Below are 25,794 nucleotides of genomic sequence, written 5' to 3'. Positions count from 1 at the left end.
AGTAAGTAAGTAAGTATTTTCCCCTCACTGTATATATTTCTTTTCCCTTTTTACCTCCTTTATGATGAATTCCTGTTCTGTCTATTTGTACGTCTCTAAATGTTTTGGTGATTTGAACATGGTGGACCCTATTGGAAACAAGTGTAATGCTTAATTGGGTCGTCCACTCACAGTTAACAGCCTTTGTATTGAGTTTGTGCTTGAAATGTACTGTAATTCTGCAAACTGTTAATAAATTCTTCAATCAATCAATCAAATCAAGTAAGTAAGTAAGTAAGTACAGTAAGTACAGTAAGTACAGTATAGTATAGTTTATAAAGCACCTTGTAGCAAAGCTACAAGGTGCTGAACAATTGACACAGTAAAAACAAATAGAAGCACAGAAAACACGTTCGAAGAAACGTGGAAGAAATACAGTTGTGACAATATAAATGAGCAGAACAAAAACAAACAAGGCAGAACAAAGACATAGGGCTATAAAATGAATCAGGTCAAAGGTACATGGGAGAAATATTTACGGAATAAATGAGTCTTTAGGAGTCTCTTAAAACAGTCAACTGATTCAGCATTTTTCAATGCCAGAGGCAAGGCATTCCATAGGGTATAGGAGCAACCACAGCGAAAGCCCGGTCACCCTTGGTTTTCAACTTTGACGCGGGTATTTCTAGCAGACCTTTGTTGGAGGATCTGAGAGGTCTGACATTGGTTTTAGGAGGCAGTAGGTCGATGATATACAGCGGGGCCAGCCCATGTAGAGCTTTAAAAGTAATTAAAAGTATATATATATATATTTTTTTTTATTCTGTTTATTGATAAGCACACTCATTCATACAGTTGTACAGAACTGGGAGGAGAGTGAACATTTACAGCATTATTGTCCTTTTGTTTTTCTTTCTCCATACATTAACTATCCCCACGTGTTCCATTTCATTTTTTTTCTTTTTTCACAGTAAATGAGCCATTTTTCCCCCCATTTTTCTATATGCATGTATATACATACTACATATGTAACCCCCCCTCCCCCCTCCCGCACCAGAGTAAGTGTCCAAGTGAACGTACCGTCTGTACAATATACATAAAATGATAGTCTGTGTGATGACAATTGTATGAGAGTATACATACAAAGACAGAAATAGAACCTAATACTTAAAAGTATTTTAAAATCAATTCTGGCTTTAATAGGGAGCCAGTGTAGTGCGGCTAATACTGGAGTTATATGTGCCCTGCGGTTTGTGTTTGTGAGGATTCTGGCTGCGGAGTTTTGTATTAGTTGAAGTCGGGATAGTGATGAGTGGCTAAGGCCCCATTTACACTGGCAGCCAAATCCAGCCTGAATCAGATCTGAGCCGCATCCAGATTGGAATCTGATTTGTTTAAATGAGTCATGTGACCATTTAAACCAATCAGATGTCTGCCAGTGTAAATGGGGCCTTAAGAGTGGTGTAGAGTGCATTGCAATAGTCCAGTCGGGAGGATATGAAAGCGTGCATGGTTTTTTCCAGGTCTTGAGGTGAGAGAATAGATTTAATTTAGGTGATGTTGCGAAGATGAAAGAAGCTGGACTGAGTCATTTTCTTGTGTCCTGTGTTAGAACTGCAGACCCACTCCCAATCTTCCGCTGTAATCTGAAGACTCACCTCAATTTAGCCCGTAGCACTTGACGTAGGTAGCACTTGACGTAGGTAGCTCTTGACGTAGGTAGCACTTGATGTAGGTAGCACTTAATAATGAATTGCATTTTTATAGCGCTTTTCCAAGTGCTCAAAGCGCTTTACAATGGTTCATTCATTCATACATTGGGAGGTGAAGCGGCGAACAGTCGACGCCAGCGTCCTCACTTCCCACATTCACACACCAATGGTGGCAAGCTTACACCGACCGACTCATTGGAGGCAATGTATGGTTCAGTGTCTTGCCCAAGGACTGATGGATTTATAATTAAGATAAAACCCATTTGTTGCATATAAAATGCAAAAGGGACCAAAGATATAAAGGACTGTATTATACTGAATTACTGAGCCACACAGGGCTAAACTATAAAACTACTCTTGAGAAAGTACTCAAAGAGTACACAGAAAGTATTTTAAAAGTACTGATGAATACTCAGCACCACAACTAGGCAGAGAGCCTATGACCAAGTTAACCATAGCTTTAACAGGATTACTTTAAGCAGGAAATACTCTTTTAGAAAAATGCGCAGAATCGTTTATATGTTCTGCATAGGATGGGAAGCCTTCTGAACGCCTAAGAAAAAAAAATCAGTGAATACAGAGAACTGTACCACTCTGGGATTTAACTTAAATCAAGACCCCCTTCCCATGTAGTCCGGTGGCTTATACGACCCCCCCTAAGAAAAAAAATTCAGTGAATACAGAGAACTGTATCACTCTGGGATTTAACTTAAATCAGGGTCGCACACTGTCCCCTGCGCGTCATTAAGACGTAGCTAATCGCCACACGCAGGTTAGCCAAGGTCAAGATAGACCGAAATTGACCATGATTTGTACACATCAGGTCTCAGAGAGATAGAGCAAAAAGTTCAAACCAAAGAAATCCAAAAAAAATCTAAAATAACTTGGGAAAGAATGGTTGACACCACTCAAAAAAAATAAATGAAATGAAATAATAACCAAATAATAAATGAATGAAATCAATAAGGGGATTGGTTGAAATCAATAATAAATTGTCATGATAATGGGCATTTAAATGGTGAAGGGGACCTATCTAAAATTGAAAAACCATGGCACGGCCACTAGGCAATTATAAAGTGTATGAAATGATGATAAATGGAACAACGGAGCCTGACAGATAAATAAATCAATAGTAAATAGTCGTCACGCATCCCTAATATTATCATACTCTTCAAAAATAAGTGTTTCACTCACACACATACGCACTAACAGGCATAAACACATATGCACGCACACACGCACCCTGTGCGTAATTGTCTCAGCTACTGACACACGCACGAACGCATGCACACACATAGACAAAGGCAACATATCCGCCCACAGGACGAACGTACTCACTCAGTCACTCTAAATACAAATAAAATTATATACAATATACTAGGTGACATTGAACGAATGGCACGCTACACACACACCCACATCATTCAACTATTAGGCCTAAAAGAAGAATAACTGTTCTACGGGACAACACACACATCCATTCCAACACAAGACAGTGATATACACACCTACGCACGAATACGCACGCAGACAGACAGAGAGAGGCCCACAGGCAGATAGAGAAAAAGGAGAGAAGGAGAGAGAGAGTTGGAGGCCTGCGTTATCACACGCACGCACACGCACGCACTCAGTCCCAGAGAGGGAGTGAGAGACTAAATTCCTTAGATAAGAAGCCTACACACTCTAAAAACAATGTAAAAAGGGGTGTTAAAAAATAATCATGTGTAATGCAATGGTGAAAGGGCTCACAGACCTTTTATGGTATAAAAAGAACCTACTCTACTCTCGCACCCTGGCCGAGGTTTGAGAGAAAGAAGACTATAAATTAAGTAACATGTATGGGTTCCTACAGCGATATATCAACATAAAACAAGGGGGGATAAGACAAATGATAACCGCATGTAGGAAGGCAAACATATTATAACAGATAAGGAATCGAAGTGGAAAGTAAAATAAAGGGTGAGGATGATGTGCCCATCGATGGTTGCGCTACATCCTGAAAATCTAAAGTGGAGGAAGAGTAATGTGACTGAGACATGTTCAGGGATTAAGTCCCAGACATGAATGTACGGCAATAAATTATAATAACAGTATAATCTAAGAAGGTTACAGAAAAGGTAAATTACTTAACTTCAGAAAAGCAAGCTGGGAGAATCACGTAGGCAGACCGGACCCAGACAGAGGGCACCGAAGCGGAGAGGAACCGGGTAGGAGGGGTCTGTGGAGGACCGGCCAAGGCAAGCTGTATAACTCATGCTTCGTTCGTTCGTCCACAGATCCGCGGCTTGTATGTTCCCAAAAATGGGGAGGATCGGTTCCAGAACTGAATATGGATCGACAAAACCACTGCTCCAAAAATATGACCATGGACTTTGTTCTTCCGGCAGAAAATAAAAAATAAAAATGGGGGTGGTTCCTTTTTGTCGGAGGTGCTAATTAAATAAATTAGACTTATACTCGGAAAAAAGACGGTTCGAAATGGACCAATTTGATGGATTTATAATTAAGATAAAACCCATTTGTTGCATATAAAATGCAAAAGGGACCAAAGATATAAAGGACTGTATTATACTGAATTACTGAGCCACACAGGGCTAAACTATAAAACTACTCTTGAGAAAGTACTCAAAGAGTACACAGAAAGTATTTTAAAAGTACTGATGAATACTCAGCACCACAACTAGGCAGAGAGCCTATGACCAAGTTAACCATAGCTTTAACAGGATTACTTTAAGCAGGAAATACTCTTTTAGAAAAATACCTTTAGTAGTCAATTAAAAAGATGAGTCCACCAGAAGAAGGATTGTCGAGTCAGAACAAATATGGTTTAGTTAATTCATTTTCAGATCAGAGAGACAGAACAGATCCGCATACAGCCAAAATACTCTCCCCTGTACCACCAAAAGGGCACAGGGTAGTCTCTCTGCCGGACACAATCATGTGCCAGGCATTCATACTGTAGAATACAATTGTTGATACACTTTCATTGGCTCAATACACAGTTAATTTCCACAATGCCACGCTGGCACTAGGTGTCGAACGTTCATTGGACCAGCACATAGCTGATGGGACTGATATTGGGACAACTTCCTTAATTCCGTCCTTGATGGCCATAGACCGGGAAAGCGTGGACGCTGGCGTTGCCAGGCAACCTGTTGATAACATTCTTTCCCTGCTAGCAGAGACAGAGAGAAATACTCCTATCTACTTTCTCACTGGGCACCAAGGTCAAATACATGTAGTGTTTATCCAAATAGACCTCTCAATATGCCAGCTAACTTTTGACTACAGGCAGACAGTATGGAGCCTAATTAAGATATAAAATCTGAGCTTGGCGTCAGGCAATCCATAATATAATATGATATAATAATATAGGTCTGAGATGATTAGGCCTGTGGAGGGTGATAAAACTGATGGTCAAAGGGCAAGATGACAAAATATGAACACTTGACACATGTCCACAAAAAATACCCAAAGTAGCAGATCTACAGATCCATCAAGGACACTTCGACATGTGAACAGGAGGAGCCGGGATTCGAACCGCCGACCCAGGGATCATTGGACGACCTGCTCTACCTCCTGAGCCACAGCCGCTTGCCGTAGCCTTGCAGGCTTATGCAAAGGCAAAAAAAATGTCATTTAGATACCATGTTATGTAGACAGATCAGTTTCATTGTACAGATTATTTTCTTTGGATATTCTACTGTTAGACTGGTTCTTAGTTTACTTACCGGTATGATCCTAGATGAGTATTTCTATGCATTTTGATGCATTACCTTGTGTTGTGTTGTCCTTGCTTACTGTAATTCGTTCTGGATTAAATGCCTAAATTGTAATTTATATGGCGCCCTAGCCAGCCATTTTCATGTGTGTGTTCATTAATGTTCTATTATTGTGTTGTTGTGTTATTGTTTGCCATGGGGATGCGTTGAGGGGACGCGTGTCTGTTTGCGATTGATTGCAAATAGAAGACATTCCTAACGTCAGCACAGCAGCCGTTCCAGATTGAACACATCACGGTTCATTACCCACTACAAAGTTACTAGGCTAACAAATGGGCAACAAACATGACATGCAGCACATACTTATAGCATCCGTAACCCAGCATGACAAAATAAAGCATCTATCTAAATATATCAGGAAACGCAGCGCAGATGCAGCCGTGAATTATGATCATTTCATTATGTTGCATGTTCTGTGGAGCCATGGAGTCGAATTAGGACGAACAGAGATAATCAGAGATGATTGAACATGCAGTTCATTATCTATTACTAGGCAACAGTATTAGAAAAGATTATTGTTAAGTTATTCTGATGGTCGTGGTCAAGTATCTCTGGTTTATGATATGTTTGTGAGGTTGTCTGGGGAATCCTCTGAGTGTAGAAGATTGGCCTGGTGTAACGATCTAAATGTAGAAGTAAGTGTTGAACATTGGGAGAGGGCTTGCTACAAAGCCCAAACACAGACGATCAATACCAGATACAAGTTACTACAATACAAATGGTTGATGCGAACGTATATTACTCCTTCTCTACTCAATCGTTTTGGTCCTAATATACCAGACCAATGTGTAAAGTGCAACGTGGAGAAGGGTACATTATTTAACTGTTTATGGCAATGCCCAGAGATCATGAAGTTTTGGAAAGAAGTACTAGTATTATCTCAGATATTCTCAGAGGATATTCCTATTTGTCCACAACTGTGTATCTTGGGTATATTTCCTAATAACTTCAAAATTAATAGTAAAAAGAAGAGTGATTACTTACTCTCTTCTACAGGCTAAACATACAATTGCACTCTTTTAGAAAAACCCAGACAAACCAGACATCAAGCAATGGTACAAAGAATTGTCAAATTGTCTTGCACTAGAAAAAATGACTTTAGCCATTAAAGGGAAATCTGATGACTTTCAAGAAATATGGGGACAGTTCATGCATTTTATGAACAGCAATCCATTAGGACCTGTATTAGATAATCCACAGTAATGTGGGGAGGAAAATGGGGACCATATCTGTTTTATTTGTTTTTGATTGTTTAGTTGTGTTTGTTAAGATTGTATTGTATTTTTTTTTTTTGTAATCATTGTATTTGTATTGTATTTGTGTATCTGTTATGTTTGTTTTTTCTGGACATTTTATTAACAACAGAGCTATAACTGTAATGTTTTATATAACTGAAAAAGAATGTCAATAAATATATTGTTTAAAAAAAACAAAGTTACTAGGCTAACAAATACGCAACAAACATGACATAGTCATAGAGAGTATATACTTAATTATAGCGTAACCTAGCATGACACAACAGCTATATCTAAATATTTCACTAAACGCAGCGCAGATGCAGCCAAGAATTATGATCATTATGATGTATGTTCATGTACTTAGTCAGGCAGTTGAATTAGGATGAACAGAGTTAATCAGACAAGGTGGTCTGTGCGGTATAACCCATCACATTACTGTAATGTATAGGCTAACTGTGTGCAGGGTACTCTATCTTGTTACACAAACAACGATGCATACAAAGCAGATACAGTACATGGAGTTTACACTTTACAGGTAAGCATGTAGCCTATACTGTAAGACAACAGCTTCTCAGGGACCTAGTAGGCACATGCACACATAGACATCAAAGGGCCGCTGCCCTTTTACCCGTCTGTGCCCTCTCCAGACCATAAATGCAGCATTTGGTGAAAGAATCAAAGAAATGCAAATGCACCCTTTTCCATGCCATACTCAAAGGCGGCATTCGGGAGAATTTTCCGTGTGCCACATCTCCAGTAGCTAAAGAGTGCGGCGTCGTGGCACGAAAACAGCAGGTCTACAAGCTCTCAACCCGTTGTGGGCTTGTAGATCCGCTATTTTTGCATTTTTTTTTACCAAAAGTGCAGATAAAAGGTTGTGTAAAGTTACTTCCTAAACGGCTGCCACCAATAAATAGGCTACTAATTATAGGCTGTGTTCCTTGGGACCAAACAGAGTCATAGCCTGGCTAATAAGCCAGACCGAATCAGCCGTTGGCAAGAGTCTGGCTTATTAGCCAGGCTAACAGAGTCATGCTGCCACCATGCATATCATGTTGACGATCTCTACAAAGTCAATGCTACAACTGAGCTTTAATTAGTACCATATGATATAGGCAACAACACCTGTGAAGAAAGCAACATTACTCAGTCAATATGGCTTACTGGCTGCCATGGAAAAGGTCTGTTCACCATCGATCCGAATGGTCTAGACGTGTCACATGGGGGTACATTAGTTCTCAAGCCAGGTAATGAGAACATACCAAGCAGGTGTGTGTCACACGTGTGTGTGTGTGTGTGTGTGTGTGTGTGTGTGTGTGTGTGTGTGTGTGTGTGTGTGTGTGTGTGTGTGTGTGTGTGTGTGTGTGTGTGTGTGTGTGTGTGTGTATTTGTGTACCGGTGTGCATGATTTTCTCTCCATCTTTCTACCTGCCCCCCCTCTTTCCATCTCAATCCATAAATGATGGAGCTTGCACAAAAATCAACAAAAAGAACAATATCCAGTGTCTTATTGGTTAATCCTTTTAAAACCTTGATTTGCCTCCCCTTAATTTGTCATATGGCCATGAGCCAGCTATGGATTTGTTTTACCACTAGACCTAATCCTGCTTAATAATAATTAAATAATAACTAAATAATGAATGTAGGCTATCCCATTTGGGATTCCCAACCAGAAAAGATCGAGTACTGAAAGTGAAACCTGCTGTGAAAACGAAAATATTACGTAAAATAAATATAGCCTGGCCTATATATAATAGGCATGCAGCCTACATGAAAATTATTAAAAATAGCAAAGAAGTACAGAATAATGAATTTGTATTTTATTTCCATTTTATTGTATTTTATTTGCATTATAGCAGTGCATGGTTTTCAACGGGTTTTCAGTGGTCCTTGAGGGGGTTCCAGGTGGTCTAAAAGATGCAGAGTTGTATAACCAAATGGACCCATAGATCTTTAACTCTTGAGAGCGTAAAAGCGTTTCATTTTACACTCTTGATAGTTAAATTATTGTTAAACATCTACACAGTACTAACTTAATTTACAAGAAGTCTACACAATTTGATAATGTAGAACTTCAGTAGAAGAACTGCATTATAGGCCAATCTTTCTTAATAGGCGTCACTTGCGGTTTGTCCAATCAGAGAATAGCTTGCTGTTTGTGGCGGGCCTTTTCGAACGGGCGTGCGGCTCGAGCGGTCAGTCGGTAATAGGTTTCATCATCTGCGTCACAGCCTATCTGTCATTTTCTGCGTGCACTGACTGCTGGAGTGGCGAATTGTTGTTTGATTTCAAAAGAAAGGAGAAAAGAAAACATAATGGAAGAAGAAGAAGAAGAAGAAGCGAATTTTATTCATAGCTATTTGTTTTTGTTTTTCAGTTAAACATTCTCTTAATTTCTTCGACATCACAAACGAGCATGGAGCATGGAGCATTTCCGATTTTCCGTGAGCGTGGAACATTGTTTTGTGGGCTACATATGTGCTATACCGAGTTATGAATTAAGTATTACGTCGAGGCTATATCACTAGGCTTCAGTAGTACGGTGAATAAACAGCTGATGACGAATTGGACACGTTGAGAAGACGACAAAAGGTAAGAGAAATGGAACTTACTTTGACTTTTCTATGCTGCGCTGGTTTTGCTGATACCACCATAACCATAGGCTGTTGGATTATACCTTTTTTCAAGGCAGCAATATGGCCAAAAAACAACAAAGGTGAACACAGGTGTTACCAATAATGATAGCCTAGCTACTAATTAATAATAATTGGCAATGCAGGTCTTCGGACCTGGCTGTAGCCCTGTTTAGCTCTGTGTGGTTCCCATTTCCCAACCTTTTATTTCAACTACAGTATACCCCCATATCTCACTCTGCATGTATATGTTCCACAAGTGTAGGCCTACTAAATAGGAACCAAGAGTCCATTTGGTTCCATCATGTGTAGCCTGTGGGTCCATTTGGAACATGCATGCACCCTCATAGAACACTGATTAGTCTATCATCAAAGTGGTGTACAGTTTTTAGGTCGTTTTTATTTCTACATCCCAGAGGGAAATATCATAGGCCTACTTTTACTGCACTACAATCAAATATGAACACATCAATCAAATTACTTTCTAGATTTGGATAATTATTATTGCAAAACACACTAACTCAGCCCTAAATCAATTTCAAAACAGCAGATCTACAGGCTCACAATGCCTCGCAATGCAACACAATGTGAGCTTGTAGATCTGATATTTTCAAATTGTTATGTTTTAATACATTTTGAACTTGCATGTGAAATGTGACATTCTGCACAATGAGTACTTTTACTGTTGGTACTTTAAAGGTAGTGTAAGTGATTTTCTTTGGTTAAATTAAGTGTTAAACAGTAGGCTACTCATTGCTAAAGAGTAACATAACAGTTTCAATAACAGCTAGGAGTCTCCATGTCTCCCCAGCTTTTTATTAAACAGAAAATGCATTTTCAGAAACTGAAACTGAAACTGGGATACACATGTTATCCAATCAGGATAGAGAACGCAGTCAGGAATCAGGATACAGATGAAACAAGTGTCATTGTAACAAGTCATGACACAAAGAAATGAGGCGACAAAATTGGAACTGGAACAATATAAAAATTAAGCTCATAAATATACATTTTCTGTTTATTGATGAGCTGGAGAGACAGGGAGACCCCTTACTGAACAAACACTCAACACATGCATCACAATATAATGATTTAACCTTTTAACCAAAAAAGATCACTTGCCCTACCTTTTAGTATATTTTGATGCCAATACTATTTTGATGCCAATACTTATGCCGTACTTTTACTCAAGTACATTTAATGGGACTTCTAGGCCTACTTGTAACAGTGTATACACATTGCAGTATTGATAGGCTACTAGCTTTTACTTAAGTAAAATGAGTACTGAGAAGGCCTACTTTTTCCATCACTGGGGTCCATAGACCACACTTTGAGAACCACTTGTTAAAAATGCTGCTATGTAAAAGGTTTATCACCTGAGGAGGTCGGACTGACACATCTGAAGGAGTGCATTATTAGGCTGAGTCTATACATCAGTGGTTCTCAAACTCTTTCATGTCAAGGATACCCAAAATTGACACGTATTAGCCCACAGACCCCCATTTGAACAGAAAACACATGCCAGGGAGCCCCAGAAGATTTGTACGGCTCTAGCAGTGATTTTCAACCATTTTAATTTCAAGGACCCCCAGATTTACATGCATTAGTCTACACACACACACACACACACACACACACACACACACACACACACACACACACACACACACACACACACACACACACACACACACACACACAGACACTATGGTCTCAGTGGCACTTGCCCATCAGGTAAGTAAAGGTCCAGACCCACAGGAACGCACCCAGGCCCGATTCCGGCGACCCACGCGAGTTATCGTGTGGGGGTCCCTCTACTGTACCCTCTACTTTACTGTACTGTCACTGTACTGTACTGGCACACCCAAAATCACCATACAGTTAATATGTGTGTGTGTGTTTGTGTGTGTGTTAGGTTGCGCACAGGTGGTGAAAAACAACCATGCTGTTTTCGTGCTCAGACGCACCCAGCCACCCACCCAGCCACACACATAGTCACTTAAGGAAGTGGTTGCACCACTTAAAAAAGGTACATTTTGAATTACCGTTCAATTTAACACTTAATTTTTTTTTACTTTCTGGGGCTGTGCGATAAAGAATGTCATACCTCAATTTTATGCCAAGCTAATAAGCTATGTAGGCAGATATATAGCTATGAATATGATGGGTTCACACTTGTATATATTTAAGTGTAGCAACAGTGAAAACAGCACATTATAGGTAAACGGTTCTCTTATTTTACACAGGGGTGGGCCGTCAGGGGGGGGTTGGAGGTGTGGCTTCTCCCCGGCCCGTGACTCGGTTGGGCTATAGAGCGTCGCAGTCCTGCCCCCTCTCATGACGACGCCAGGCCCAGGAAATGAACCACAATGCATTTTTCCCATAGACATTTCAAAAAGTATTTATTTAAAGACCTTTTAAGTGTCGTACGAAGCCAAATCGAGTCGTGACAAATCATGACAACACACACAATATTTTGGACCAAACAAATAATTACATAGAAGAAAAACAACAAAAAAAGTGTTGTAACCTGCCGTTTTTTTCTACTTTCTAATTATTTGTTCAGCCCGAAGAATTGTGTTTGTTGTCATGATTTGTCACGACAAGAGTTGGCTTTGTCCGCGGCGTAAACATCTTTAAATAAATACTTTCTGAAATGTCTATGAGGAAAATGAACGGAGAATCATTTCCTGGGCCCTGGTAGGGGGCGGGACTGCGACGCTCTACTATAGGTTCCACAGACCATAAGACGGAGCACTCTGGCCACGTTCAGGTGTTCTGTGCCCATGTTCAATGCCAATAACACAATAAAATTGCTAATCGCAATTATTTGTGCGACAATAAATCGCCAAGATTTTTTAAAAATCGTGACAGCCTGCTGTAGCACACAGATAAGAGTTAATAGTCTATGCTGGTAAGATCGCAACGTTGATATCTCAATGCAAATTATCTTTGCTATTTTTAAATCTAAATCGGAAGCCTATGTGAAGTGTGAATCTTTCCACTAATCATGTTGTTGTCGTGACAACATGGTTCAACGTGGATGATGACTGTTATGACAGGGAGCCCATGGCAATATGGTGCCATTCCAATTCCACACACACTCCCCTCGGTGTTCCCCCTGATGCCTATATATAGACACACTGACACACACACACACACTCACCACCACAAACATTGTCTGAGCATTTTGGGAAGCCACATGAAAGTGGCAGCCGTGTGGGTGTGCGTGCGTGTCTGTGTGTGTGTTTGTGCGTGTGTGTGCACGTGGATGTGTACAGTATGTGTATGATTCACAGTTGTGGTTGAGACGAGAGAGACAGTAGACTCTTCTCAAGCTCTCAGATTACGGCACTATTAGTGAACTAAAGACAGACATCAGCCTCTGTGGGTTCTCCCCGGCTTAAGCAGCTCAGTCAGCGCAGCACTTCTAAACAACTTGTACCTCATGTTACACACAGCGACAATTTAAGTACAGTCGCAGCCAGGGTGCATGGTTTACGTATACTAAACAGATCATTTGCAAACTTGTAGACCAAACAGTGTGTGACACTTAGAGAAGAAAACAAGCTGCCCCTGGCATGGACAGCTAAAAGTACGGTTATAGTGTGGTTGAAAAGAGTAAGTAAGGACGTTTGCTCAAGCACTATACTTAGTTCACTAGTGTTGCACGATTCTTGCTCAAATGTGACTCTAGATTTTCCTCCACAAGAATTGAGATCACAATTCTCACACGATTCTCATTTTTTTCCCATGAAAATATTTATTTTCTATAGTCTGAGTTGTGTGTTGTGTAGCCAAATTGATAGAAAAGACATATTTTTTTTGTTAACTGCTCCTTAAGTTCAATTCTATGGTACATTTTACCAGTATTTCCATGTTTTTATACTTCTACTCCACTACATCTAGGAGGAAAATGTTGTACATTTTTACTCCACCACAATTATTAGACATCTTTATAGTGACGACTAGTTACTTTGCAGTTTTGGATTATTAAAACAAAACATAGGCAGTGATGTAAATATGATTTTAATGTAATGGGTCCCGGGACCCAGGGGTGGATGGGTCCCAGGGACTACTTCAACGACGTTAGAGTACAGTACTGAGTACAGTATTGCATCCCAGGACCCCCGGAGGGTGACGTCCTTTCTCTATTTAGTGAGTCTAAGGATGCAGGATGCAGGGTATTTGCATCACTGCATATTGATTGATTGATTGATTACTTTATTGAAAAATACATTTCAAAAGGATCGAGTCACAAGAAAGCCGTTAGGCTTGTTTCCGTTGTGGTCCTCTTGGGGAAAGGGGAAGGGGAGCAACAATACAATACAGACAAAAACAAAAATACCTTTGTATTTTGCCATGAGACAAAAAAACCAAACATAAAACAAAAACACAAAAACAGAACAAATAAAACTGACCAATAAAACTGGATTTCTTTTCTTTTACCCTTTTTTTCTTCTTCATTTGTGCTATCTATTCTACACTAAAAAAGTCAGTATACTTAAAATAGGCCTGCACTAACCACACTCTGACTATTTCATACTTTGTCTATTTGAAGAACTACAAGCAATGATGCAATGCCTTGCGTGAGTTTGTAGATCGGTGTACTTTTACTTTGGTCAATGCCAGTACTTTTACGCAAGTCAAATTTTAATACAGGCCTTTTATATTGTGGTATTGGTACTTTTACCTAAGTAAAACAACAACAACAAAACAATTAGTTTTCTACTTCTACCACCACCAGCACCACCAGCAGCAGCACTGTTTCATAGTGGATGTATCTCTGCACTGCACAGGGCGGGGGAGACAGGACTGTCATTCGGTAGTCACTCACACAGATGAATTGCCAACTAACACATTTTTATCCAGGCCAACATTTTCCATTGCAGTCGAAACAAGGACCATTACTGTCCTCCAGTGGCCATTTGTGGAACTGAACAAGAAACTGTTCTATTATAGGAAACCCATTTCATTAACATTTTAAATGGCAGAACAAAATGAGATACCGGTAGTTGGAAACTCGAGGTGGGGGCAGGGAGAGAGAGAGAGACGGACAGACAGACAGACAGACAGACAGACAGACAGACAGACAGACATACAGACAGACAGACAGACAGACAGACAGACAGACAGACAGACAGACAGACAGACAGACAGACAGACAGGCAGACAGACAGACAGACAGGCAGACAGACAGACAGGGTATAGAAAAAAAGATCAAATGGAAATGGGGAGAGAAAGTGGACGGAAGAGAGATAGCTTTGAAGACAGACAGACAGACAGACAGACAGACAGACAGACAGACAGACAGACAGACAGACAGACAGACAGACAGACAGACAGACGGCTTGCCTTTGTCCTCCCATTCAAAGGAGCAGACAAAGGACCAGGGACATCTGATCACCCGGCCCCTGGACAGGAGAAAGCACCCAGTGCCTGCAGGGACAGAGGACGGGGCGGCGTGTGTGTGTGTGTGCATGCGTGCGTGCGTGCGTGTGTGTGTGTGTGTGTGTGTGTGTGTGTGTGTGTGTGTGTGTGCACATGCATACATGCGTTTGTATTACTACACTTGTGAGGGCCAAAGGTCCCCCACAAGTATAATTTGACAAATAGACATTGTGAAACAATATTGTACTGGTCCTCACAAAAGAGACGGCTGTTTTATAGTTAAATTAAATGATTGCTAGCCTAGGCTTACAATTCCGAACAGATTCAGTTGGTAGTTAGGAATAGGGACTTACGCTTAATGAGTTGTGCCTGATTCATGCGTTGTTGTGAGCTTTTAGATCATCGATTTTCAGTGGCTGATACATGGAGGCTCAACTAACTCAGGCTTCAATGTTAGGGTTTTTATTATATTGGAGCTTTCGAGCGCAAGTTGTTCACATGTATGACTGTACCTAAACCGTGCATCTAAGTGACAATAAAGTGAATCTGAATCTGAAAAATGGCAAAAAGAAACGATTAAAATGTCAATACAGACAGTATACAGTATACACAGACAGCTGATTGCTGATCTAAAATGTAAATGTCCTCACAAGTATAGTAATACAAACGCATGCGTGCATGTGTGTGCGTGTGAGTGTGCGTGCGTGCGTTTGTGTGCGTTTGCGTGCGCAGGCATGCATGTGTGTGTGGCTGCGTGCGTCTAATGTTTGCTGGGTTAGGGGTGAAGCAAGGAAACAGGTGGCCATTGTAGTGAAGGAGTAATGATGGAGGTAATGAGGGCTTGGGTTTCTCTACCTTTCCTTTCTGCCCGTCAGAAGTGCATGGTGGCTGGGCTCCAGGGAGCCAGGAGACTGGGTGAGAAACACAGAGCATAGAGGGTATCAATGAAGATAGCGGAGCTTGATCTAGATATGACTGAATAGTGGCCACCGCGCTCCCAAGTACCACGGAGGGAGCCAGCCTTTTATAGCTTAATGGCTGCCAATTTTAGACTTCATGATTAATGCGTTATTACACCCGGCTAGCTCCACTGGTTTTGTTAAACAAAATGGCACATGGAAGCTGGGTGTGGGAGAAACTGGTTGAAAAAAGGCTGTTTGTTTTTTCACACTGTGCGTTCTCTGCAGTATTGTCTTTGACCACTGAGCGGCAGCAAACTACACCATTGTTAGTGTGTGTCTTCCTTTAAGAACTTATGGTTCTTAAAAGGAAAGTGCAGACACATACACAATACACATTACACACACGCATGAATGCACACACACACACACACACACACACACACACACACACACACACACACACACACACACATGCACGTGCGCGCGCGCGCACATGCACACACGCCCACACACACGCAGGCGCATGTGTGTCCTCTCCATTGACAGATAGGGAACATTATTAACATTAAAGCAAACACGACCACGTACAAGCGAACAAATGAAATGTTGTGACTGATGAATAGACACGCGTCACGCACGCACGACACAATGTGTACATTCTTCATTGTGAGGGTGAGCCATAGCTTCCCGTTACCTTTGTATATGGCAAACAAAGGCACATCATAATGCAAACAGTGTGTTGTCTTATGTGACAGGGCTAATTGTGCTCACAGAGGAAATGAGACATTCATTTCCAGGTGAGAGAGGGGATGTCGTTGATGGGCATTTTCTGTTTACACTTCTATGGAGTTATAGTGTCCTGTCACTCTTTTCAGTGACAGGACACTATTATGCCGTGGTGTCGGATGGAAACCTCCATCCGACGGATGTGTCCCGTTTTTCATAATCCATCCAGATTGGCGAATTTAGAACATTGCTGGCCCACAATATCCAACCTGGCCTGGCGGAGACCTATATGCTCCGAGGAGCACTTTTTCTAGTTGAATCTCTCGTTGCCTTATCTATGCTCTGTCGTGCAACGGTGTCCAATGCCAAAAATGGCAGATCTTCTATTTTTTGGGGGGGACATAGGCCAAAAAAGGCGTACTATACTAAATATAAGATGTAACTATTCCCAGCAAAAGATTACTGCAGTGTTAATAATTATATGAAAGCATTGAGAAGTTGAATGATGTTGGTGTGATCAGATAAATGAGAGCATCGTTCCAGAGAAACTATACCAAAAAATCCAAAATGCATTTCCAAGGTGTTAAAGGTCTTGTGGAGAGGTTGCGTCGCCCTTCAACAACACAATGCTTCCTCCTGTTCCACCTCCTCCACCACACTAAAAACACAATGTTTTTAACCCCTGGCCCTGACTGATTGTTACCAGGTGGAGGTCTTCCTCCTCGCCTGCATGTGTGTATGCGCGTGCGTGTGTGCGTGCGTGCGTGCATGCGTGTGCATGTGCATGGAGATGACTCACATAGAATAACCCCGTAGAATACCACCAACTCTCCCTACATAATATGCACCAACTCTCTGACAAACCCAGATGTGTTCTGGGTGATTTATCCTATTTGGATCTAACCGAGAGTGTACACATCATGTAACCAAATGGACTCTTAACGAGTGTCCATGTGGTTTCATTCATATTATACTGTATACTCAGAGTTCAATTGACACGCAGGATTTTACAGTTTAGTGTGTGTTTGTGTGTGTGTGTGTGTGTGTGTGTGTGTGTGTGTGTGTGTGTGTGTGTGTGTGCGTGTGTCCGTGTGACAGAGTGACAGACAGACAGACAGACAGACAGACAGACAGACAGACAGACAGACAGACAGACAGACAGACAGACAGACAGGCAGGCCCTGGCGTACAGTGAAGTATTCACAGGTGTGCATAGCCATTAACATGTTTTTATAGCCCTGCCTCACGCACGCACGCACACACGCACGCACGCACGCACGCACGCACGCACAGTACATACAAATTCCTGATAGACATCCACACAAAATCACTGTCACATCGTTTATGTTCCCAATGGAGATCAATTAAACAAACTAAAGCTGGAGTGGTTTATACTTTATAATATCTCAATCAGAAATGTTTGACTCGCAGCCAGAAACCAGTGCATGGTTGGGCTGGTGATGAAGTGCAAACATAGATTTGCCATAATCATTCCCATGTATTAAAAAAAAGAAAAAAAAGAAAAGGAATGTTTCAAGGTGTTTATCTGTGCAATAGGGCCAGTGAAAGGAGCCCATGATCATGGTTTACATTCTGTCTGTCCCAACCGTGAAACACGAGCCTTCGGTGGTGCATGGCGATGTACTGTAGTTATGATAATGACCGTGGCGTTGTCAGACTGCAAGCAAGTGGTGGAAAAAGTACTCAAATGTTTTTACTTATAAGAAAAACTATCTACTGCAAGGTATAAAAATACTAGCTCCATTACAAGTAAATGACCGGAATTCAAAATTGACTTGAGTAAAAGTACAAAAGTATTGGTATCAAAACGCTTGTTGTGGGCTTGTGATCTGCAAGCTCACAAGCATTGTGAGCTTGTAGATCGGCTATTTTCAAATGGCCAAAATTAAGTGGTTAACCCATTTATAGGATGGGAACCACTTTTGGTGTTTTAACCCTTCAGGACAGGAACCCCTTTTGGGGTTCTTATTGCTTTGTATGTACAGTATATATTTTTCAGAAAACTTAGGTCAGGATTTTGAAGGCATTTTTAGAATCTGCCTCAGTCCTAAATGAAATGAAATGAAATGATTACTATATTTACCCAGGGTATCTGGGCTAAGCTCAATAACTTGTTTCCAGCCAGGCCCTGCTCATAGAACACATTTCATCGTAGTGGTTCAATGCCTTGTTCAAGGGCACTTCAGCGGTGGTAATTTTAACGTGTCGGACCGCTGATTCGAACTGGCGACCTTCCGGTATCAAGACCGATCCGCTATCCGTTCGGCCACCGCTGCCACTAGTATGTATGTTTTGTAATAATAACAAATCAAAATCTACAAAGTAACTAGTAACTAAAGTTTTCAAATTAAAAGTACAATATTTGGATCCGAGATGTATAGTGGAGTATAGAAGTAAAGGTATTGGAAATTGGAATTACTCAAGTGAAGTACAAATACCTCTAAACTGCCCTAAAAAGTACAGTACTTAAGTAAATACACGTACACGATTACTTCCCACCACTGCTCACTGCAACGAGGCACGCTGGAGCCTGGAGAAGTGATTCAGCATGTACAGTATTCCTGTCTTTTCACGCTGGAGCCCCTCGAGCCTTGTTGTAAATGCGGAATTCTCACTCTTGACAAGCGGGGCTGAAATGCCATCAACTGTGGACAATCTACAGATGTGGTACTTTGCTGCCTGGCGTAGAAACTGCCCCCCCCCCCCCGTTATAGACTATGAAGGGGCCCTAGCATGGCAGAAACTTGCATGGCTGAGATTTCTCGTCATCGCGGGCCTGCCCCGCATGCTTGGGATTGTTGGATGACGCCGACTAGCCTCGAGTCATCGTCAGGTCTATTACAGGACGCTCACACAGAGAGAGAGATACAGTACACAGTGGAAGAGGCAGAGAAGAAGGACGTTATTCTCTGTGTGGACTGAGAGCTGTGACAGATCACACAGGCAGACACAAAGAGAGGATGATGGGGGAGATAAGAGAGAGAGAGAGAGAGAGGGACAGGCTAGACAGTTAGGAGATTGATGATGAAGCCCCCGGGATCTGTACTTCGTCGTACGACCGGCCGGCGCCGTCACGGACCGGAAAACAAGACGACATATAAGCTCACGACGCGTTGTGAATATGATGCGTATAGAGCTTATAGATCGGCTTTTTTGCGGCCTATACGACGCTGTTGTACGACAGAGTGTATAATCAGGCACGAATCACAGACAGACGGAGGGAAAGAAAGAAAGAAGGGGGGAGGGGGGGGGGGGAGGTTTGAGCAAAGCTTTTACCACAAAATGTAAAAGTATGTTTTCTTTTTCTTTTTTCTTCTTTTTCTTAATAGCTTTTACCACAAAGGTTTGAGGTAAAAAGGTTTTAACAAAAGTTTTATTTTTATTTTACAAGGTCCAAAAAAACAAACAAACATATTTACATCTACATATCTATGAGATGGATGGATAGATAGATAGATAGATAGATAGATAGATAGATAGATAGATAGATAGATAGATAGATAGATAGATAGATAGATAGATAGATAGAAAGGTGCGTGGATGTACACCAATGTGTGCACTGTATACATGGGCAGGGTGGCAGAAAGGGATCTGTGAATGGCTGACAGGCCTACACACACACACACACACACACACACACACACACACACACACACACACACACACACACAGACAAAGAGAGGCATACATCACATACTGTACATACATATGTTGAGACAAACATCCATCAGACTTGATTTCAAGAGTGGAGGCTGGTACAGTAAACACAGAGAGCTAATGTAACCCAGAGATTCATTTCTGCATTTCTGTGTGTGTGTGTGTGTGTGTGTGTGTGTGTGTGTGTGTGTGTGTGTGTGTGTGTGTGTGTGTGTGTGTGTGTGTGTATGTGTGTGTGTGTGTGTGTGTGTGTGTGTGTGTGTGTGTGTGTGTGTGTGTGTGTGTGTGTGTGTGTGTGCGTGCGTGCATGCGTGCGCACGTGTGTGCGCAGCATTCTGGCTAGAGAGTGAATGCAGCTTTAAGCCCAAATAGACCCCAACCAGGCAGCAGCAGCTCAGTGGAGGATATTGCTGTTCTGATTATACAGCTCAACATGATGGGAACGGAATGCAGCTTGTAAAACACATTTATGGCCACGTTACATCTTGAATTAGTTGTATTTATGTGTGTTTGGGGGGAGGAGGAGGTGGAGAACCCGAGATGAAGGCTTTGCAGGTGATCTACCCCGAAGATCTCCATGTTTACCCTGTCATCCTGGGGAAGCACTATAATCTGATGTATAGTCATAAATGGGAACAGCATGCAGCCCAACAAAGAAATACAAAACACAGTACAGAGTGTATGAATGGACGCGGAGAGAGAGAGAGTGAGGAACGCCAGTGAAAAAAGTGGGCTTGCAATAAAATTACGCTCAACTATGATAATTTGAATAAAATTGCCCAGTGTGTAGGGTTTACGAGGGACCACCTCTCGACCTAGGGGTCGGGATCCACCGAGGGCGGAGCATGCAGCGAGCGGAGCGCAGACAGCCTCTAATAGGTGGTAATTGTCATGTTCCCCCTGTATTTTTAATGATGTCAGGGTTATTACAAGAGCCGTCGCTCCATCCAGGCCTGGTGGTTTGAGGTTACATCGATGCGCCTCTGTGTTCAGATGAGTGTGACTAGTGCCAGTGACATGTGCTAAATAAAACATCATGCACGCATGCACACACACACACACACACACACACACACACACACACACACACACACACACACACACACACACACACACACACACACACACACACACACACACACACACACACACACACACACGTGCACACAGCCACTTTGAAACATGCTAAATAAATCATTAGACCCCAGTAAACTAATCCTGTCCACATATGCTACGGCATGGGCTGCACACTGCATTGTGCTGCTCTATGACAGTCTTGAGTTTCACATCAGAGACCATAACACTGGTCCTTAGAGACTATTCAATGAATGGGCTACAACTGGGTGAAAAACAATCGTCCATCCATCCATCTTCAACCGCTTATCCAGAGTCGGGTTCGCGGGGGGCAACAGTTCCAGCAGAGATTTCCAGCCTTCCCTATATCCAGAGCAACATTAGCAACTTCATCCTGAGGGATCCTGAGGTGTTCCCAGGCCAGTGTGAAGATGTAATCCCCTCATATGGGCCTTGGTCTACCCCGGTGTCTCCTCCCAGTGCGACGTGCAGTGAGGACCTCCCTAGGGAGATGCTCGGGACTCTGGACTGGAGGCATCCATACTAGATGCCCGAAGTCCCGAACCACCTAAGCTGGCTCCTTTCCAAGCAAAGAAGCAGCGGCTCTACTCCAAGACTTTCGTGTGACTGACCTTCTCACCCTCTAAGGGAGATGGCAGCCACCCTTCTGAGAAAACTCATTTGGGCTGCTTGTATCCATGACCACCATATTCTTTTGGTCATGACCCACACTTCATGACATTTAAAAATAACTGCATTGCAGAGCCAATTCCAAGACTTCAAGGCCTTCATACGGTATACGTTTTCAAAGCAGTGGTCACATGCAGGTTTGTTACAGCATGGTTTTCTCCACCATTCACACCATTCGATTCAACAGAATTTAGATTTCCACGTATCGGTAGGCGTCAATCTCCCAGCCCCATGCAGCTGAGTGGACGACAGTGTTCAAAGTACAGACCATAGCACTGGTCATTGCTAAGCCAATTGCATAAATCACATTGGATTTTGGTCACCGCTGACCAAAATCTTGATTTATGGAGCACGTCTGCGTATTTGGGGGGGAAAGAGACGCGACTAAATAATTCCTTTTGATATGCCAGGTGATGTGCTGAGCTTGCACAAGATCTTGGAGCTCAAAACGAAGCACGCCCTGTCCCATCTGGAGCAATTGAGCGCAGGACATGGGGAGTCGAGAAGAGCTCATATATATAGAAAGGCAGCTTTATGAAACGTAAACAGGAACCCATACTGACAAATTATGAGTGGAGGTTCTTTGCCCTCACGTTCCTCCTCCTTGTTCTGTTTGCTTAGTTACCTTAAATTGGGTAAACTGTTTTACGAGGCATCATTACTGCAGCGCCATAAAACCCATAAAGGAGACCAAATGAGACGATCTGTTTATCGCTGATCTTTATTTAACCCTCACTTATTACCCACCAGCTTCAATTTAGGCTGCTTTTAATGCATATAGGCTGTCACGCACTTTGCCCTATACCTACCTCATGGCTTTTTTTAGGGAGGGGGGTGTGTGATTGGGGAGGGTGGGGGGTGGATAGTGCTGAGCTAGTGTTAGCATTATAACATGCTACAATGCTAATGGCACGGAAGGAGCCTTGTAAAGTAGGCCTGCTTAGCCGCAGTCAGGCCACATAACGCTTGGCTTGCGATACGGTTTTGAGGCCCTCCTTCAGCACAGCTAAAGGAGTCAGAACTCCGTAAAAGCCGCAGCTGCTTTGTGGCAGCAGTGAATAAAGCTAATAGATGCCTGAGTGCAGTGTAAATTACTAAATGATATTGTAATTACAACTAATTGCAATGCTCTACTTGTAGAATGGGAGGTGAGGGCATTTGGTGTAACGTTACCCATATGATCTTTCCATCGGGGCAAATGCGTAATCACCCGTAATTATAATCTCTTCTTATAGCAAAACATGCAAAAGTGTTTTTGTGCGCGCATGCGCGCACGTGTGTGTGTGTTTGTGTGTGCGTGTGGGTGACTGTGTGTGCGTGTGGATCTACATGAGTGTTCACATGTGTGAGTCCATGGATAGATGAAGGAAAGGTCAGAATATTGGAGAGAGAACAAAGATGGTTGTTGTTGCTGACTTGAGACACAGAGATTAACTGTAAAGGTTTTGCAGCTTAACCTTATAACGACCCGCTTCCCGTCAGTGTCATTAATTTACCTCAAAACGAACAGGGGAGAGACTAGACTACAATGGATTCTATAGTAGACTATAATAGCACAAATTATCTTGTTTAGTGCATTCCTCACACTAAACTGTAATAATTGTGCTAAATGACACTAAAATTGGTTCTGTGCTATAGCGCCTATTTTAAAGGTGCTATAGCATCTTTGTCGAATGCTGCATATACTATAGCTGTATGTATAGCTGTATGTATGTATGTATGTATGTATGTATGTATGTATGTATGTATGTATGTATGTATGTATGTATGGTTGGTGTTTTTTTGTTGTTGTTTATTGTATCCTACCATTCTAACAAACTGTTTTATGATCTCTTCCTTTCTGATGTGATGTGTCCAAATAAACTAAAAACTAAACTAATAGTCAACAACCCCAAAGAGCCCATTCAAACAAAGTCAAATAGAAAATACAAATGTAGGTTATGTGACATTTATATGATATTTTCATCATTCAGTTGGGGATCCCTGCAGTCTCTTAAAATGATTTGTTTTTAGAGTAAAGATGGACGTTTTCTATATTTTGTCTTGCTTTAGGCGGACTTTAGAACCAAACACGGGCTACTTTAACAGGACAAGGAATGACACTTTGCTGACTTTTACAGCTGTGCGCAGATTACAGACACGGCCCCAGACACAGGTGTGTGTTTGGCGTCTGACATGTGACATACTGGTGTAACCAGCCGCACAGACACCTCTGGGTCAGACACCCTCCATGATTTACCTTCCTGCATAACACACACTCAAACATACACACACACATGCACGCACGCACACACGCATGCACGCACGCACACACACTCGCTGTGTTGCAGTCCAGAATTTTTATGGGACTACAGTTGATTTAGGACTGTGAGGAATGATAATGCTCCGGATTCTCAAGATCCTGTTACACTCTGGACGCTCAACTATGAACACGCCACTTTAGCACGGCTGCATTGCTGTAAGCCTTACGGTGGCACAGTACCCCGCTCCATCACTATATCATCTTTCATCATGTCAGGCACTCACTAATCTCTCAAGAACAGTTTCTGAGACGCGCTACCGAATCTGTCTGCAGGGCCATTCAGAACGTCTATACCTGTACATTGTTGGTAGTGGGAATGAAAACACAGGAGCACCACAGGAAGTGGAGGGCTGAGGGCAGGCTAAACGGGGCCAACATCCTGTTATACACATTCTATTGGGAGGTGTCCCCAGAGGCAAATTCAAAGGAAACAAACAGCAAGAGGGCACTGTTTTTCCTTTTTTGCCGATGGGTTCCCAGATTGGGCACTCACAGACCTGATTACTGGTGGTGACCAAACACTGTATAATAATGTACGAAAAAGCGCACACTATTTATTGGCCACTAGGATAGTGTCGTATAGGTCCTCGCCATATTGGTAGGGCAACTTGCCATAACTTCACTGCAACTTCACGACATGTGACTGAGCTGTATATACTGTATAAGTACCTGAGACAAAACCACTTCAATTTTTTATTTTAAATAGTTGATCTACAAGCTCTCAACGCGTCGCCTGGCGACAAGTTGACAGTATCCACTATTGTCACTATTTTAGAAGTGGGGCTTATGTAGTAACTTATTTTTGGCCACCCTCTATTTCTTCCTGAAATTACGCCTCTGTATTCGTCACACGACAACTAATCTAGGGCTAAAAGTGGTTCTGGCTTGACAATCATTGCAGTAGTTCAGTAGTAGGAGTATTACGTGCCATGGAAAAGGCCGTTAACTCTCTAACTGAAACGGACGTTTTGATGTGCTTGATATGTCTACAGAGACATATCAACCATCCGACAACTCATTCATGTGCATCTGCAATGTTTACCAAACGTTTTATGAGCCTTGCAACGAGCCACAGAGGCGATGATACGCTGCCAAATATTCCACATTTATTGGTGGCGATGCAAAAGTCACTTATCCTCTGATGGGTTCTACAGTAGACGTAATACATGCTGGAGATGCACCGTCCGTCGTCCACATGTGCGTGTACGTTCACAATCAAACTCTGTGCCTGAACAGCATGGAAGGAACATTTGCTTGGCATGTCATGACAGATTGATTGATTCGTTTTAACGTCCGGTTACCTCGTCCAGGACAGGCTTCAGACGCGCCCTCCTCAGGAGACTTTTGATTTGGCGTTAAGACTGCGGTTGCGACTGCATGCCCTTGCTGACGTTGACCCCAGGCAGCGTTCGAACCCACAACCTTCCACATGAAAGGCATTTGCTCTAACCACTGCACTAGGGCGGCCCTATCATGTCATGACAGATATAGAGCGGTCATTTCAGTTCATTGTGCTATTTGAGCTGACAGTCAGTCAGTCAGTCAGTCCCATGGCGGTCCTCCTCCTCTCTCGCATTCATAAATTATATTATACGTGCAAAACAGGCACATCCGCTGGTTTGGAAATTCCACCTGCTTGAAAGGGGGATTGGGCCCTGCATGCGTGTGTGTGTGTCTATAAAATCTA

This window comes from Electrona antarctica (assembly GCF_951216825.1).
Source record: "Electrona antarctica genome assembly, chromosome: 2".
NCBI lineage: Eukaryota > Metazoa > Chordata > Actinopteri > Myctophiformes > Myctophidae > Electrona > Electrona antarctica.
Note: the sequence above shows the minus strand (reverse complement) of the source record.